Source organism: Miscanthus floridulus, chromosome 16, assembly GCF_019320115.1.
Source record: "Miscanthus floridulus cultivar M001 chromosome 16, ASM1932011v1, whole genome shotgun sequence".
NCBI lineage: Eukaryota > Viridiplantae > Streptophyta > Magnoliopsida > Poales > Poaceae > Miscanthus > Miscanthus floridulus.
Genome location: NC_089595.1, coordinates 11,141,407 through 11,155,723, shown reverse-complemented (window position 1 = coordinate 11,155,723; position 14,317 = coordinate 11,141,407). Strand labels below are relative to the sequence as shown.

The following is a 14,317-nucleotide window of genomic DNA, read 5'->3' as shown; positions in this document are numbered from 1 at the left end:
CAAACTTAGTGGGACCTTATAAGTAATAGTGTGTGTAACTACTTTATTGTGCCTGGCTGTTATATTTGAACCAATTTCTACCGTGTTGGGTTTGTTGGCCACTATCTAGATCTAATATGTGGGGCTTGTTATGCTGAACCACTATCTAATATGTGGGTTTGTTTGCTGAATGACTATCCTATGGTTATTTGGGTGAACGACTAAGCATTGTCTTTGTGTGGCTTCGGATTTGAATTTGTGCTCCGTTTACTGTTTTGGTCTGGTCGTGCCAGTTATGTTATTGGAAGATCTTTTAAAGGCTGAAGTCCAGGAGCAACAAAAGTTCTCATTCTTGTATATCACTACCGGAAACAGTAGGTATGCCGAGTGCCTGAGGATTTGCCAAGTGCATTCCATCGGGCACTCGGCAAATCTGCTGTGTGCCGAGTGCCGCCATGGAAATATTCGGCAAACATATTGCACTTGGCAAAAACCCTCTTTGTCTTAGTGGCTTAAAGTAAACACTCGGCAAATAATATCGAAACACTCGACAAACATCAGGCACTCGGCAAAATACCAGCACATGCGCCGGCCATGCAACGGCCGCCAGCTGGAGCACCCTACAGTTAGCACTTTGCCGAGTGTCCGTTAGTGACACTCGGCAAAGACATTATTTGTTGAGTGTTTCGTTATGGCACTTGGCAAAGTAATCATTTTGCCTAGTGTTTTTTGTTGGCTCTCGGCAAAGCCTAAACTTTTTTTTCTCTTCTGCCCTCAAAACTTTTTCTAATCTCTACATACAGTACGTGGTACTCCATGTGAAAATTTGGTATATTTCTCGGTCTGTTTGCTATATTTAATTAATTTATTTCATTTAAAGGAATTTTTTGGTATAACTCAAATTTGAACTGCAAGTGATTCAAATAATGGAATAAAATGAGTGGAAAAATGATATTCATGTTCTTGAGTCCAGTGTGAGGCCTTATCCAGGAAATGAAAGGAAATTTTGAACATCTTGTTCAGGAAATATGACCACGAACGTGTGGCCGAATGATTTTTAAATTCTAAAAAAAACAAACGAAGTCTGAAAATCATGAGATTTGTCAAGATCTCATGATATCATACGTGGAGGCTATGGTAAAAATTTGAGAAGGTTTCGCACAATCTATCACGTACGATGTTTACAAACCGAAGTATCTTAGAAGAAGAATCGTAGCGTTGAGAAGGATTCGGTAATATTTGGAGTCAAAGTGACGATCGAATTGGGGTTTGACTTCAAAACTTTTTGTATAGGAAATAGAGAACATATATTGTTTCATGTGTAATTTTGATAAATTTTTGGATCCGTTTGATAATTTTAATTAATTAATTGCAATTATAGAATTTTAATTGATAAAAATTGAATTTGAGGTATAACTGCATGAAATAATAAGTTTTTTCTCTTCTGACCTTGAAACTTTTTCTACTGTCCACATACAACATGTGGTACTCTAGGTTAAGATTTGGTATATTTCTGGATCTGTTTGCTATATTTAATTAATTTATTGCATTTCAAGGATTTTTTTGGTATAAGTCAAATTTGAACTGCAAGTGATTCAAATAATGTAATAAAATGAGTGGAAAATGATATTCATGTTATTGAGTCCGATGTGAGGCCTTACCTAGGAAATGAAAAGAAATTTCGAACATCTTGTTCAGGAAACACGACCACGAATGTGTGGCCGAATGGTTTTTAAATTAAAAAAAAAACAAACGAAGTCTAAAAATCATGAGATTTGTCAAGATCACATGATATCATACGTGGAGATCGTGGTAAAAAAATTGAGAAGATTTCGCATAATCTGTCACGTACGATGTTTACAAACCGAAGTATCTTAGAAGAAAAATCGTAGCGTTGAGAAGAATTCGGTAAGATTGGGAGTTAAAGTGACGGTCGAATTGGGGTTTGACTTCAAAACTTTTTGTATAGGAAATAGAGAACATAGATTGTTTCATGTGTAATTTTGGTAAATTTTTTGATCCATTTGATAATTTTAATTTATTAAGTGCAATTATATAATTTTAATTGATATAAATTGAATTTGAGATATAACTGCATGAAATAATAAGTTTTTTTTCTCTTCTAACCTTGAAACTTTTTCTACTATCCACATACAACATGTGGTACTCCATGTTAAGATTTGGTATATTTCTATATCTGTTTGCTATATTTAATTAATTAATTGCATTTCAAGGATTTTTTGATATAAGTCAAATTTGAACTGCAAGTGATTCAAATAATAGAATAAAATAAGTAGAAAAATGATATTCATGTTATTGAGTCCGGTGTGAGGCCTTATCCAGAAAATGAAAAGAAATTTCGAACATCTTGTTCAGGAAACACGACCACGAACGTGTGGCCGAATGGTTTTTAAATTCAAAAAAAGCAAACGAAGTCTGAAAATCATGAGATTTGTCAAGATCTCATGATATCATACGTGGAGGCCATGGAAAAAAATTGAGAATGTTTCACACAATCTGTCACGTACGATATTTACAAACCGAAGTATCTTATAAGAAGAATCTTAGCATTAAGAAGGATTCGGTAAGATTTGGAAATCAAAGTGACGGTCGAATTAGGGTTTGACTTTAAAAGTTTTTGTATAGGCAATAGAGAACATAGATTGATTCATGTGTAATTTTAATAATTTTTTAGATCCGTTTGATAATTTTAATTTATTAAGTGTAATTATAGAATTTTAATTGATATACATTGAATTTGAGCTATAACTGCATAAAATAATAGAATAATATTCATAGAAAAATCATATATCGTTGAGTGAATTTGATAAGGTATTTACAAAGTACATCCGAACAAATTGAAAAAACACGTTATGAAAAAGATGGAAAAGAAGGAAAATGAAAAAAAGTGGGATTGCCGAGTGCGCCTGATTTGGCACTCGACAAAGATGGGGTTTGCCAAGTGTCATTTCTGGGACACTCAGCAAACTCCCTTCACCCGACCCTACGCACAGTATTTTAGGGTTTAGGAAAAGGAGGATACGAAGGAAAATGAAGAAAAAACTAGGTTTGCCGAGTGCTCTTAATCTAGCACTTGGCAAAGATGGGGTTTGCCAAGTGTCAAATCCAGGACACTCGGCAAACCCCCCTCATATCTAGCACAGGCCGCACACATGCACACACGCACACGACATACACCCATAGGCGTAGACACGCACAGACCCATCGTCGCCCCCTGCCCTTGGCCTCCTTCCGCCTGGCTCCCGCACCCACGGCCCTCGCCGACTTCTTGCGCCCCCATCGCCCGGCCCCCGGCATTCCCCGTTACTCTTCCTCCCCACCCATCCTTTGGTCGTTAAAGGAAGCCCAACATTGGCAAGCTCCCTGCCTCTGCTTCTTCAGCGTCGCAGGACTGCCGCCGCCGCCGCCTAAATCACGAGCAGCGAGCAGGAGCCGGACTGCCACCGCCGCCAGTATGACTTCTAGGATAGCCCGTGCGGGGAACTTCCCCTATGCATGCGGGCCAGCTGCCGATGACCTGCTGTGCTCCAGCTCTTTTTCGCGCGGTGATTGATGGCCGCCTTCAACCTGTGCACGTCGATCTATTGGAGGAGCAAGCTCACCGAGCCCGGTGGTGCCGCGACCCCTGCCTTCGCTTCTTCAGCGTCGGCAGCTGGTGGTGCTCTGGCTGAGCCATCTCTCCCATAGATTTTGCATCTATTTTAATGTATTATCTATGCTAATTGGTTTACTCTTTTTAATTACAGGTGATTGAACAATGGTGGACATATAAAGAGGATAGCGTTGCTTTACTCAAAAGCGACGTGTAAAGGGTTCGATGCAGCTGAGAGATCCAAGAAGAGACCTCGGGGTAGACCCAAGGGTCGAGGGAAGGGTGGAGGCAAGACAAGGCCATCGTCGCCTGTACCTTTGTCGTCATCTGAGTTACCTTCCGCTCACTCATCCACTGAGGAGGAGGAGGTATAGGTGGAGGAGGAGGTATAGGTGGAGGAGGAGGAGGTAGGGGTGGAGGAGGAGGCAGGGGTAGAGGAGGAGACAGGGGGTACCTCTTCCTCTACTTCGTCGCATGTGTGGTTGCGTGGTCCCTCAACCCTCCCAAGGCGACCGATACCTCTTGAGAGATGCCGCTGATTCGACCCGATGGAGATAAGTAAGTAACTTTAGATGTTATCACTAAATAATGACTGGATACATCACGTCTATATGTAGGATTTCTTTAGATACGAGGAGGGATACGAGGCCAAGACGGATGTTGTGGCTGACAAAGCCACCAAGAAACTCGTTAAGGACATGCACTACGAGGCGCGCATCCAGGCCATGATCCAATACCACACAAAAATTCTTAGAGAGAGGGTCACTAAAAGTGTGGCAAGAACCATGAGGCTAACCCCGGAACAATACTTGAAGGTAAATATAGAACATTAATACTTATTTTTTCTAAGATTAATTACGCTTAATTTCATCTTCTTATATGTCATATACTTGATGACATAGGTGCCTCCGTGGTGGTGCGCCTACGATTTGTAGTGCTGGGCCCGAATGGTGGATAGGTGGTGCGACCCCGCGTGGGAGGAGAATCACAACGCTTGCTGGGAGCGGCATTTGCTTATGTCGGGTGCACCACACCATCAAGGTAACCTCAACCTCTCAAAATATGTGGCTAGATGGGTACGTGAATTCATTTCTTTATTCTAACGCTCAACTCTGCATAATTTCTAATCATATTGCTTTTTTTTGCAGTCGGCGACACATGGGGGCGAGCCTTGCTCCCAGTTCATGGCATATGGTTTGGCCCATAAGGGCAAGGCGACGGCCGACATCGCCTATAACCTGGAGGACCCACCCTCGGCGTACAACGAGTCCATCCACAGCCACCTCGATGGATACACATCGATGGCAAGGGCGGTCCATGGCCCATAGTACAATCTGAGCGCCCATGACCTTGATGGAGAAGTGATCATGAGGGCAGGAGGAGGCAAGAAGCATGGCCGGTTCTGGATTGGCGACGGTACAATCGACACGACCAGTACTCTGACTCTCTCCTAGATTCGAGCACGGAGCACGAGTTCTAGCTCGGCGATACGCCCATGGCCGGACTCTACACGGTTCCAGATGAACGCACTCCAGGTTATTTCTATTTTATTCATCGTTCATTGATTTTACATACCTTTGCATTGCATTGTAACATTGGGATGAAATATTGTAGGCTCAGCTAGAACAAGAAACGAGGCACCGGGAGGAGCTAGAGGCGAAGATGGAGGCGGAGCAGCAGAGGGCGGAGGCAGAGCGGTAGAGGATGGAGGCAGAGCGGCTGCAGATGTTTGAATATATGAGGCGTGTTTACGCTGCAATCGATCAACCTCCGCCATCGATGCTAGTCCCTCCTCCTCAACCTGCTCTAAATACTGTTTCAGGCACTGTGAGTCACTTTACAACCTTATAATCATCGTTTCTAGTTCATACGTAATCAATCTTACAAAGATACCCAGACACTAGAAACTTAGTGACTAATGCTATATGTTTGTTACCAACTAGTACTTAAGCAATCATTCTAGAGCACAATACAACCGAGAAGACATTGCTGATAGTTGCAAGAGTTATACTAGTATGCAGCAGAGAGACCATACGTGTTGTTCAATCTTGTCTCACACATGCAATCTCTTCTCCTTTGTGCAGAATCAATCGACGACATCGAATGAGCCTCATGACCCAGCGTGGTCGTAGTGGAACCCGTGGCCTAAGTGACTACTTGTGATTTTATTTGCATTTGCATTTACGAATTACCTGTGATTACTTGTGACTATTTGTGGTTGTGAATGAACCTACTAGCCAGTGATTCTAAAGTTTATTTGCATTTATGTATTATCGATATATCTATATGAACTGCCTGTGATGCCTATTGTGAACTATCTGTGATGGATGTAATGTTTATTTGAATGTGGTACGTGGCTGTGATCGAACCAAATAAACTGATTATAAGTGGCAGCTTTGCCGAGTGTTACACTCGACAAAAGGGCTATTTGCCGAGTGCCATGAAAAATACACTCGACAAAGCGGACACGTGGCAAAAATCTGTGCATTCTGGGACTAAAATAGCTTCTTTGCCGAATGTCTGCGCTGTGACACTCGGCAAAGATGCCAACATTTGTACGTTCTGGGCCAGTCTTTGCCGAGTGTCCGGTATTTGACACTCGGCAAAGAAGGCAGGTTTGTCGAGTGCCTGAAATTGGACACTCGGCAAACCAACCAGGTTTGCCGAGTGTCTGGGAGTTCACACTCGGCAAAGGAGCCAGGTTTGCCGAGTGTCAGGTCCGGGACACTCGGCAAACACGCTGTGATCGTCTCAGCGCCTTCACGTTACTTTTTTCGCCGAGCGTCGGTTTCAGCTCTCGGTAAAGTATTTGCCGAGTGCCCGATAGAAAACACTCGGCAAAGAGAGGTTTGCCGACATTGTAGATGCCGTGTGCTGTTTGCCGAGTGTTACACTCGGCAAAGCCTTTGCCGAATGTTTTTTGGGCTTTTGCCGAGTGCCTGTGGCACACGGCAAAGCCACTGTTTCCGGTAGTGTATAAATAAAATAGATGACACTATTTTTATGCAACATGTTACTTTCCTTAGTTTGAATGCTTGATTATGCAATGGGCGTTTTAAGTTGCATGTCTTTTGCATGCCCATACGCCCTCGGTTGCATTCTTTCGGCAGTCCATGGCCATCCTAAATTGAGGTGTTGCTTTCTTTCACAAGAACTTATCTGCATGTGAGATTTATTATCGTGGCTAAAAAGAGTTTGGGAAGTATATTCGTTGGCTTCCTCCAACAGTTTTCAAAATCCTGGTCCTATAGAAGATAATTTGTTGGAATCACTATTTTAATATCATTTAACCACTTATATTTTCTCTCTACTATATATTTGCATTCTAAAGTCCTTCACCTTCATATTTACTACTTATTCTTTCTAACCTTCATATTTACTACTTATTCTTTCTAACGTCCTTCACCTTCGTATTGGTCCTACTTATTCTCTCACGTCCTTCACCGATCGAGTTTTGCAAGTGTCGTCTTACTTTTTTTAAGGTCCCTACTTATTTTTTTTCTCATGTCCTTGCACCTCAGATTGGCTGATGGCACAATCAGATTGAGTTTTGCAAGTGCGGTCCTACTCATTATTCTTTCTCGTGTCATTGCACCTTCAGATTGGCCAATGGCACGATCAGGTCAAGTTTTGCAAGTGCTGAAAGATTAAGAGTTGAGATAGGGAGTTATTGGCGAGCAGTTTTTTTTTCCAATCTTGCTACAAACAATCTTGTTTTCCAAAGTGAGCTGAAATGGAAATTTTAGGATTATATGGAATATTTATATATTTACCATCATTACGATGTGAGTGGTATAAAAAATACCATGTCAGCATGTGTCAGTGACACATTGTAAAATGTCATCCGTAATAGTGGTAAATATGTAAATGCCCCGGATTATATTAACTCAGATTTATCTTATCTCTATATATGCCGTGCAAAATTTCTAGTGATTTCAGTGGTTTGTATCCATTGCGCTGCCCGTCCAGCCGCCGGCCGCCTCCATTCGCGCGCCGCCTCGCTCTCTCACGCCGTACCGGCTTCCTACTCCGTTCCTCCTCTTCCCCCCTCTGGCGTCCCATCTCCTACGGGAACGATGCGCCGCCGCTGCCGGTAGCCCTCCGGGCGACGCGCTCCCCCGTCCCCACCGATTTGCTACAAGGCAAGAAGGCACCTCCAAGCTGTCTCTTCTACCGTCCGCCACCAAATCCTAAGCAGGTCCAACAGCCAGGTTAGTCAGAATCATTGTTTCTTGATCCCATCCCTTGTCTCCGATGATCCATTGTTTCTTGATCCAATGGTCTGTATTGTGATTTTGAGCTAGTGCAGGGTGCGAGTGCGATCCGTGCTCTGGTATCTCCGCCTGTGTGAAAGGCCACAGGCCATAACCAAAATAAATTGAGATTGAAAAGCCAGTGATAGAGAAATTTAAGGTTAGGGAAAAAGTTAACAAATCTTGCGTCGAATTTTTGGGAACTGTAGTCGATCCAATTCTTGCCAATGTTGTGGTCAACAGATCATGTCAAATTAAGAAGATGCTGTGTTATGTAGTACAAAGCTGATAGATTTATCAATCTTAATTTATGTGTGTTTGGCAAGCAGATGAAACTCCAGATGAATCGTAGAGCCACCGTGTAGTACGAGTACTAGCATGGTCAAACGGGCTTTGCCAATTGATCCTTGCTTCTCTTGTAGAGGTTCATACATAATTGATGGTAATCACTCAAAGCATTGTTACAGATAAACCATTGTATCATCACCACAAAGATACAAAGGTCTCATTGGAAATGTATTTAGATGAGCAGATGTGGCGAGCAGGTCTTTAGAAGAGCAGAAAGCAGTTCAAGTTGCTACATATCTCATTGGAGAAGCCTTTATCTTTTCCGAACTAAAACTAAACCATTCATGAGTTGTGTGTGCTACTACTATTACATATGCTGATATGCAGTTCCCCGCAGGGATAGTCTATATTTAAATCTCAGTTAATGGTACGCTATTTTCTTTTGTTATAATCATATGTGACTGTTGCTGCTTTAATTTTTGAGGTCCAAAGAAGCTTGTAAGCAGGAACTCAAGGTATGCAATTTCTCTCCAGTTTCTTAATACAAATGTGCCATGCTAACTGCTCTGTACCTGGCATATTCACTACTCCGTCCTGTGAGGATGTTTCCCCCCTTGACAACACATGATAAACAGGAAATATAATCTGTCTCCCTATCATGTAGCCAGAGGTTTTTTTTTTTTTGAAAAGAGGATAAACCTCAGCTTATAGGAAAGCAAGGTTGTTTACAGACTGGGGATACCAGTTTCCAACCAAAGCAAAAACTAGACAACTCAGTTTACATTCTGACAGAAAAAATTGAAGCAACTAACAAGGGAATCAGATTTCAACTACATCTGATAGCCTTCACGCGTAGCCAGAGGATTATAAATGTTTTGATAATTGTAGTTTGTCTCAGGAAGCTTATACAGTTAACATAGATATCTATACTGTCATAAATATGATATTGCATAAGGAATAATTGACTTCCTGATGTAGATATTAGATGTTGCCCTATGTTTTACTGTGACCTCCTGATGTAGATATTTCGCAACTTGTACTCGTCATTGTACCCCAACTACGCTATAACTGTACAAAATATGTTGATGCCCACAGCCGACTCTCCTTCAAAGCAAAACCCAACGTACCAACCAGGCTGGGAGTAGCTCCATCAAAAACACATCTATTGCGGTGATTCCACAAGGTCCAAGCTCCTAGGATTACAAGAGAGTTGAACCCCTTCCTTGTTAACCCAGCAGCAGCAGCATTGCTTGAATTTTCCCACCACAAATCAAAAGAAGAATATGTAAGCTGTGGACAGAATTGATGGATCCCAAAGTGTTGGAGCAGAAAGAAACAAAATTGACAAGCGAAGACACAAGACACCAGCAAATGATTAATGGTTTCCTCCTCTTGATTTGCCTGTCAGACAAGTCTACAGCCGCCAGGAATCGGGACTGCTCCGAGGAATTTTACACACAGACAAGTGCTGTGCAACCCAAAAGCATATGCGATTCCCCACTGTGACAACCCAAAAATCCACACACTGAAAATACCAACTACAAAAAATTTCTTAGAACTCCCATGTGATGATGAGTATCATGTATAGTAACCCAACCTAAGAGATGCATTAGGTTTAACCCCAACTCAAGTTAACACATGAGCATGGCATGTCATTAGTTAATTGTGTTTATTTAAATTCTAACAAATAAGTGTTGCATACATTGAATGTGATTTGAATTTCCATTTGAGCTATGATATGCTTAACAACTCCAATAAATTAGGTGCACCAATTTGGAATTCAAATTTTAGAACCAAATTCGAATTCAAACAAAAGAGATGAAATGAAAAACAAAATAGAAAAAGATGAGAAAGGATGTAGGCCTCGCAAGCCGCCTCGGCCTGCTCGGCCCGCGCCAGCCAGCCAGTCCAACCGGCCTGCCAACCCTTCGCGTCTTCCCAGCGCACGCGCGGCCCACGAGCCGGCCTAGCGCATCGCCCGCGCACCCGTCTGCCTCGCTCGCAGCCACTGGCCGCTGAACCCCGCATGTCAGCCGCACCCCCGTCTACAGTGTCGTCTTCCTCACCTACGCCTCAACCGCCTACGCGACCGGCGCCCGACAGCAGTGGCAGGGGCGGGCCAGGGGGTCACGCCCGGGGCATGACCCTGTCCCCTTGCGCCGCACCCACGCAACCCCGCACCACCGTCTGATGCGATGCACACGCCTCCACCGCACGATGCCATCCGCCATGGGAGGCATGGCGCTCGGCTATAAAGCCAGCCCGCACGCCGCTCACGCCCGGCACCCTAGCTTCTCCCTCAGCCCCCGTCGCCGCTTGGTGGCCCAGCAGCCGCACCACACCGAGAGTAGAGGGCCGAGAAGGAGATCGTGAGAGGAGGATCGGAGCCCCCGCGCACTGCCGAAGTCGCCGGAACCGAGGGCGACGCCATCGTCGTCATCACGGTCGCGGGTCGGCACCGCACGGCACTACTTCCGGAGCTACACGGCCGCAACTCGTCACTGCACCGCCATCCTTTCTTCCACAACTCCTACGGTGAGCCCCGGTTCATTCCCTGCTCGCCATGGACCTTGCTACTCCGGCCATGGCGTTCCATACCGTGAGCGCGTAGGCCAAGGCCATCCCCGGCCTCTAGGCACACCAGCACAGCACACTCACGTTGACCGTGACCACCCCCGAGCCCTTGGACGTTGTAGGCCTCTCCAAGTCCCACGGACGCCGTAGCCGAGCACGCATGCCGCGCTCGCAACGCCGCTGCCATGACGCAACCACCACCAGAGCACCGGACCACCTCCGAGCACCCGACCACCGGTCCGAGCACCAGGCCACCAGTCCGAGCACCAGACCACCAGTCCGAGCACCCGGCCACCAGTCTGAGCACCAGACCACTGGCCCGAGCACCAGACCACCGGTCCGAGCACCGACCACCGTGGCCAGTACTGCTGGGAGCGCCTGGCGCCTCCTTGACTCGCCCGTCCCGATCACTGAAGCCACGGGTAACTCACGCGCATGCCGTGACCACCCCGCTGGAACCCCATAGTGACCCGCGTGCCTCGCCATCGTCACCATGTCGTCATGGCCGCCGGGAAGACTCTACCGGCCACCTAGAAACTGGAAGCCCTGCCCTAAGCTCTTGACGCCCTCGCCGCGTCCACACGGATCCGTAGGAGCCTACACTCCCCACTATGACTTCTCTCCGAGGCCATAGCCCCCACACCGACGCCGCCGACGTGATCGGAAGGCCGCCGCCATGGCCAAAGCCACCGGAGGCCCTGGAGGACCCCTCGACATGCCCAGCATGCCTGCTGGAGCATTGTGACGCCCACGCGCACCAAAGAACCGGCCAATGCCGCTGCACTCGCGCCATTCCCGCACGCCAGTTGTGCTCGAGCCACCGTTTGCCGTGACCAGTGACTTAGGATGCACCATCCGTCGCCCTGACTCCACCATTGCAGTCGCCATGGCACGGGGAGGTTTATCCCCACCTCAATTGCATGCCTGAGCCGTTGCGGGAGCTTGCCGGTGAGCATGTCGCCGGCAGAAGCGCGCCGTGGAAGAAACAGAGGAGAAGGGGCGAGTTGAGCCACGCAGCCCTGCACCCAGTGCACATGAGCCGAGCCGAGGAGAAATGACGATGGACTCGGTCCACCATGGATCCTGCCTTAGGTCCATGGACCGTGAACTTGGGTCCACCATGAGCCGCGCTCACGCCCATAGCCAGGAAACGAAGCCCAGTAGAAGCCCACGGTTACGATGTGGCAGCATCACAGCTTGCCACGTGGCGGGCCAAGCCCGGCCTAGATCTAGCCCTGTCTAGGCCCATTTGAGACCCGGCCTGTATTGACCATTGACCGTCAACGTTGACCGTTGACCTAGCCCCACATGTCTGTGACCCAAGAACCCCTGGACCCACCTGTCAGAACTGAGGACGTTGCTGACGTCATGCTGACGTTAGCTCTTGTCACCTCGAAACTGAGACGATGACGTCATGCTGATGTTATGCTGACGTCATCATGCCACGTGGACCAGTCACAGCGTGACACGTGTCAGCCCAGGATTAATTCAGCCTTTTTCCATTTTCATAAATGACTTAAACTTCGGAAATTCATAACTAATTCATACGACCTCGGAAAAATACGAAACCAGGACCAAAATGCATCTAAAATCAAGCTCTACGCAATGAACCCATGTTTGAGTGCATTTGGCTCTTTTGAATTTCATTGCTTCTTTGTGCTATTCTATAGACGTCGCTAACGCGACTATAATGCAAACGATGCAGACTCGGAGGAGAACCTGACAGACGAGGACCGTGAGTACCGCAAGGAGAACGGAGACGACTACACTGAAGGTGCCACATCCCACCCAATCTCGTAGTACCTATTACACATGGCTAACATAGAACTGCTATCGCTTTACTTCACTGCTACAGTCATATTATGATAGGACATGCATACTAGTATGCTTGCTTGAAAGCCTTTACCTTGACGCAACCTTACCCCTGCATACCCTACTATTAGGCTAGACACACGCTTACTGCTATACATTTCATTACTTATACTTCTACTACGCTTATACTACGTGCGTGGTGGATACTAGTGTTATCTGGACCATGGGGAGAGTGCTGCGTGTGTGACTTGGGTGTGTGGAGGGTGAGGGTTGTGTCGACCAAGTTGGAGTATACGACGAGCCTGGGGCAAGTCTTGCTATGGGATGCTACCTGGGCACCCCTGGAAATGGATACCTGTGGTGGGTAAATGGTATATGAGGTGGACCTGGGTGTGAACCTGTGATGGGAGGAGCCCGGGATGGAGGTGCTGTGGTGGCACGATAAATGGAAACCCTGACGAAGACATTCTAGCTTGGTCACCCCTAAGGACTTACTAGTACTCAGATTCACCGGAAAGCCTTACGTACCACTCGCCCTATATGGTGCGGGATGGCTAGACTACTTGGTAGGATATGCCACTACGGCTAGGTTGATAGCGGATAGTGTAAGGAGGTACGGGGCACGGAGGATTCCCCCCCACACCCTTCCGAGACTTCATGGAGACCTTGTGGACCCGGCTCATGACTCACAGTTTCAGCCACCCCAGACTTGACTTGGGGTGAACCAGGGCTGAATGGTAGAGTGGCATTATCCTAGGCTAGCAAGCGGCCGGAATCAGCCTAGTTGACGACGGTCAGCGAGGAAGGCGGATCTTGTGGTTATGTAGAACCTCTGTAGAGTGTATGGTTGATCGATCGATACATGTGCCGACTTGTCGGCTATGGACCTTTCCTGGGTTTCGCTTAAACTAGATAGTGAGATGAGTCTTTCTCTTTCTTCCCCCGTGAGAGAGTGTCGGTCGTAGCCAGGGGCTACGGGCCTTGAGACGGTGCCGAGAGGGAGTTGGCCTGTCGACTGAGCGATGGTATGGTGATGGTGTAGAGATGGAGGTATATCGATCCTAGGATCGTGACCTGGCTCTGGAAAGGGAATGGAGTGGATTGTATGTGGGAATGGTGTTAAAACTTGACAAACTATTATTATTTACTTGACATGCTAATGCATAGGAAACCCCAGCTTTATAGGTTCCTTTGACTATGTCCAACTTGCATCCAATTTCCACAAAGCAATGCTCATAGGGATGGGAGTGGCTAGTACAAATCGTACTGATAAATTTTGGCACACAGGTTCTACTGAGGAGTATAGCTCCGAGGAGTTTGACGGATGAGGGGTTCGTGCCTACGCTCGAGTTTGACGATCTTATCTTCAAGCTATTCTGAATGAATGCTACTTTTGATTCCGCCAATGCGGCGATGTAATAAATTATGTAATTCCGCACTATTGTACTCTGATATTATCGTTGTATGGATGTGATATTCGACTGGAATTTGGGTAATATGATCTACCACGATCTTATTACACTTCGACTGTGTGGATTTCCCTTCGCGGAAATTGGGGTCGTTTCAGTTGATATCAGAGCCATACTTGACCATAGGACGAAACCCTCAGAAATGGACGATAGAATAGGACGTGGAACAGCCCTTCTTTCGATTATATACCGACCCTGCATTGCTTTTATGCAAGGCTTATCTATTATTGACCTGCTAACACCTGTTACCCTTGAAACATGTAGATGGCAACGAACGTCGACTAGGCCGCCTCTAGGACCGCTACCTCTAGGACCACGCCAAGCTTAGC

General features: G+C 46.2%; 1 long non-coding RNA gene across 1 annotated transcript; it reads left to right on the top strand.

The window, feature by feature from the left end:
- The first annotated feature begins 7,557 nt into the window (after nucleotides 1-7,557).
- LOC136511720 (uncharacterized) lies at nucleotides 7,558-13,991 on the top strand. The gene is made up of 3 exons (XR_010772810.1): nucleotides 7,558-7,803; nucleotides 12,413-12,481; nucleotides 13,807-13,991. It is a non-coding gene; the product is annotated as an uncharacterized lncRNA (long non-coding RNA).
- Nucleotides 13,992-14,317: the final 326 nt, after the last annotated feature.